The sequence below is a fragment of the Muntiacus reevesi genome, chromosome X (assembly GCF_963930625.1).
Source record: "Muntiacus reevesi chromosome X, mMunRee1.1, whole genome shotgun sequence".
Taxonomy (NCBI): domain Eukaryota; kingdom Metazoa; phylum Chordata; class Mammalia; order Artiodactyla; family Cervidae; genus Muntiacus; species Muntiacus reevesi.
Window position 1 is genome coordinate 139460136 of NC_089271.1, and position 5233 is coordinate 139465368.

Consider the following 5233-nt stretch of genomic DNA (forward strand, 5'->3'; position numbering starts at 1 on the left):
CCCTCAGACTTTCCCTGTTTTGTTGTTGTTGTTGCTGTGAAATCCCAGAAGACAGTTCTACGTGATTTTCTGAGGACTTTCTGTGAGTGTGTGATGGGCCTATTTCAGGGAGTCTTGCTAAGTCGCTACTGACTTCATTCCCAATATCCCCGGAGTCCATTGCCAGCTATTTCCTGCACATCTACTGGGAGGCCTCACCCTGTGCTTCACACTGTGGGGAGTGCAAAAGCCAGAGCTGCTGTCCTCCAAGGGTTTGCAGTTTGAGGAAATCCAAGTACCCACGTGAAACAGTTGGAGAGTGATTAAGAAGAACCCTGTGAGATGGGACACTGACCCAAAGTGAGATGATCCATCTGAGACATTTAAGATCAGTGAAGGAGAAAGAAGGCTTCATGAAGAAACTAAGGTTGGGGAATCGATGGATAAGCCAGACTTGGATAGATGGAAGAGTGAGAAAGACAGTCTTAGGAGAGGAAGACCTTGAGTAAAAACATGGGAGTGGGGAAGGATTGAATCATGCTTCCTGACCTGACTTCTGGATCACCTCAATCCTGACTCCTCATCTTGCCTTCTATGGCCTTGCCCACTCTCACCTGGTACCCAGTGCTCAGTTTGTTGGGGCTGACACTCAGCTACAATGTATACGTAAGTTTTGGATGACAGCTGTATCTAAAGTATCACCCCCATCCAACCTTCCCAGCCCTGAGTTCCCTATCCCAGCACCCAACAGTGGAGGGATGTTCTTGAAAATGTTGTCCAGCCCTGAGATTTGGAATACAAAGGAGAGCTAGACTAGCACCAAAGAGTAGTAGGAAAACCAGTCGTGGGAAATGGCTAAAATGACATCTCATGCTGGAGGAAGGGCCTTGGTCACCAAGCAGAGTGGTATAGATTTGATATAGTCAGAGATTAGGAACCACTGTGACCATTTATTTTTATTACTGGGGACAGAGTTTTCCTTTGACTAATATTAAGAAACTGGAGCCCTTTATTTGACAAGGCAAATGAGTTGCTTCCCCTAATTAAAGGAAGTTCTGCCGACAGCCCAGTGAAGCCTATTTTTGTGTTAACCAGGGCAGCAGGGAAGACATCCAATTTACCCCTTCCCAAAGTCTTGGTTGAACTCCACCCCACACTGGCCCAAAGCTATTTGGTTTGGAAGCTGACAGTCCAGCCTCTTCTGTGGCTTCTATTCACACTCTCACTGGCCTTGGGAGATTGTAAAGTCAAAAGAAGCAGAGGCGGCAGTTAGCTGGCCAAAACCAAATGTTGCTGCCCCACAGTGCCCCATGACACTCCACTCTGGGTGTAGCTGTATTTTCCCCATAGGGGAACTTGATTTTTCAACCTCAGGGTGGAAAATGCCCGAGATGGGAGAAGAGATCAGGAGAGGAATGCAGCTGGAGGGTGCAAAAGGGTAGAATCCAAGACCTGGGTGTGGATTGACATGGGGTTAACTGGAACCTCTTGGAGAGAGTAGCCACCAACTTACTCTAGCAATCCTGGGCTACTGAATGAAAAGGATTCTTACAACTATTCCCACAAACTTTTGAAGGAGGTCAAAATTTGTGAAAGAATAGGTCAGACATACCCCTTTATCTGGAATATGAAGCAAACAAACAAAAATAGCACAGACTAAAAGCTTCCACAAAATAAATGAATGGCTTGTCTTTAACTTATGGAGAGCTGAGATCATGTTTCTTATTACTTTTCATTATATCCCCAGGACCTAACATAGCAGATGTTCAGTCGGTGCTTGTTAGATGAATAAATGAATCACAGTAATAATAGTAATGACACTAATCAATATTTGTTGAGCCCCAGTTGTACCCCAGGCAGTGCCCTAAGGAGTTTACATGTGTTAACTAGCTGATTGGATCCTCACAACAACCCTCTCATGTAGGCTCATTATTATTCCCATTTTATAGCGCAGGAAAGCAAGGCTCAAGAGGATAGTTCCTTGCCCAAGGATATACCACGACTAGTAAGCCACAAAGCTTGAATGGTTACTTCCTAAGGGAAGGCAGGGACACCCTGGCTATCTCTTGACCACTTGTGGTCTCTCTGTGTTCATAATGATCAATCAAATGTACTGTGAGGCAGACCCACGGTGACCATTCTTGATTATTTCCCCTGCCTGGGATGCTATCCTCAGTCTCCTCTATCATCCTTCCATAAATGCACACATCACTCCTTTCTTTCTATTAGAATCCCACTCTTGCTTAAAGATTTAATTCAAATTTCACCTCTTTTTACCAAGATTGCACTGACTGCTCTTGCTAGAAGAGCTCTCTCCCATTTGGGAATTCATATGGCACCCATGGGCCATACCATTCTTTTGATACTTGAAGTCTACATAGCATGCCAGTTAAGAGCCAGACTTTAGAGTCAAACTGGGCTGGGATTAAATTCCAGCTTTGCCAATTTACTAGGTGTGTGACTGTGGGCAAGTTACTTAACCTCTCCATCAAGGAACATGATCTTTGAACTGGAAAGAGAATTAAAGCCTAAGATAGATGAGGAGATAATAAGGGAGTACTTAGTTGCCTTCAATGAGTTCAGGTTTCCAGGCCCGGACAAATCACATCTGAAGCTACTGAGAGAATGTGCAGATGTGATCACAGAGCCAGTCTTAGTAACCTTTGAGAAATTATGGCAAAGGGAAGAGGTGAGAGACAGAAAGAGGCAGGCAAATGTTGTTCCAAGTTTTACTGAAGCGAGAGAGGGAGGTTGGTGTTACAGAGTACAAATATATTCCGGAAACTGCAGACCAGTGAGCATGGCATTGGTCTTTGGCAAAGGCATAGAATGCACTATTAAGCAGATCATTTCTGAGGCCTTAGAAAGGGAGCGGAAATCACTAGGGGTAAGCATGAGCTCAGTAAAAGCAAGTCATGCTTAACTAAGCCCATTTCCTTTTTTGAATGGGTATCTTAAAGGGTAGATGAAGGGGATATACTGGAGTGTAATGTATCTGGATTTCAGCTAGACATTTGAAAAAATCTTATATCCTTGTGGAAAAGATTGAAAAATTGAAGCTGAATGGTTAGCAGAATTTACATGGATTGCTTCAAGTTTGAGCAATCATATTAAAAGTGATTTTTTAATAAGGGGTGGGCCCTAAGGTCATGCTGCATAATTCTGTCCTGGACCCTATCTTATTCAATATTTTTATTAGTCAAGTTGATATAAAAGAAACTTGGTAATACAGAACAGGCATTTTCAATGGAGGCGATATCGCCCCCAAGAGGGCAAAATTGGTTCTTGAGCAGTGAAAAGAAACATAACACATATAGAGCACAGATCTGTACAGAGTAAATAAATACACAGCTTATCAGTGTTATTAAAATTTCATGGGACAAAATTAGGGGAAAAAATGTCTTAAAAGGCTCCCTAGGGGGTTGATAATTTTAAAAAGGTTGAAAAACATTCGTATAAAGAATACAATATTTTAGGTGAGAGACTCAAAGTTTAGAAAAATCATAAGAGGGTAAATTGAAATAAAAAATGAACAAGGTGATGGTTATCAAGGATGTATGGAAAACCCAGAATCTAGGTTAAAATAAAAGTCAACTGTATAAGCATAGGATCTGGCAAATAATAGTAGTTCGTGTAAGAAACAAAAGAGGGTTTTAATTGCGTTACAGGCTCCATATTGAGCAGACAAGAAACCTACAAACTGTGTCCCATGAGGCATGATTTAAGTGAACTGAAGATATTTGGCCTGGAGGACAAAAGACTCAAGCTGACGCGACAGATATCTCTCATATGAAAGAGGAATTAGAAATAATTTATGTAAAGTTAATTTTTGCTCAGCCTAAGGAATAACCCCCCCCCCTTTTTTTTTTTAGCAATTAGAGGATGTCCAAATGTGGAGCAAGTTGCCTTCGAGAGGGATGAGCTTTCTAGATTATTAGGGTGGTATTTCTGCACTGAGTGGGACGGTAGGTAGATACAGCCTCTAAAATTTCTTGTAATTCTCAGATTCAATGATTCCTTACTCATTTGAAAGTTACAGAGGTGGAAAAGATGGCTGAACAAGATGATCCCAGACAAAACACTCTCCCCTTGGTTTCAAAGCTGTAACCCCAAATACAGAGGATACTTGCTTGAGAAATCTGTTACTCAGGAACCACATCTGGTGCACCCCTACTTCTGGTTCAGTTTCCATCTTGGCATACAGGGTGACATGGCACAGAGGGAGTGTGGGGAAGCGCCAAGGAGGAGATCTCGGAGACCAGAGTGAGAGAACTGCTCATATCTGTGTCATGAAAATACTGGTACGGGGCCAGTGCATAGGGTGAGCACACTTCCTTTCCTTCTTAGTCTCTCCCTTCTCGGACTCAGTGAGCCAGCAGCACATTTGATGCAGGGATGGGGCAGAGGGTGGTAATTTCAGATCAAAGGTTAGAGAGCTGGCAAATGAGATATGGAGCCCTCACTCTTTCTGAAAATCGAAACAAAGAAAACAACTTGAGAATCTAGTCCCTGGAACTGTGGCCCAGGGAATGTCTCAGGGGATAGGGCCCCAACAGGGGTGCACCAGGGTATTTACAGGGCTCTGAATATCTTGCTGAAGCCTCTTGGTCGGCAGTGCAAACCCAGTTATTAGTTCTGCTTTTCACCAAACATGGCCAGGCAGACTCTCCACAGCCCCATTGCTAGAAATTAGGCTTCTTCCAGCTGCCATGGAATCAAACTCCACTCACTTTCCTCTTACTGTTACCCTCTCTCTGCCCTTGGCCAGAGGTAACCTGGCCTTTACAAAACAACCTTTTCTTCCCTGTGCCCCACCAGGTCCTATTTCACTCCCATCCACTCGCTGAAGGGCTCATCACCAGCTTAGATCTGTGTACCAGTGCCGGGACTGCAGCTGAGCCCACTAGAACTTTGCCAGCACTTCGAAATTTTTCTCTCCATGTCCTCCCTTGAGTCATGCTCAGGTCTGCACTCTTAACCTTGGGACAGAAAAGTCAGAAATCTCTCAGACCCCTCCCTGAAAAGTCCTCTTTCTCCTTGGAGCAGAAAGCACTTTCAAATATGGCTTTCCTGTTTTGTTTTGTTTTTCAGTTTTCTGGTGGGTGGATCTGGAGTGGGCATCCCGTTTGCACATCTGGTAGGGGCACTTTCCAGATTTTCCTCATGACTCAGGATCAGTTTCTGACTGTTAGGCGGGGCCAAGTCTCCTGAATTTAATGCAGGGCACCTCCCCCTGTGAGCAGAGCTTGGTACA

General features: G+C 43.8%; 1 protein-coding gene across 1 annotated transcript in view; it reads left to right on the plus strand.

Annotated features, from left to right (window-relative positions):
* The window catches only part of DCX (doublecortin), a 431453-nt gene that overhangs the window by 425356 nt on the left and 864 nt on the right, over positions 1 to 5233 (plus strand). The window lies entirely within an intron of this gene.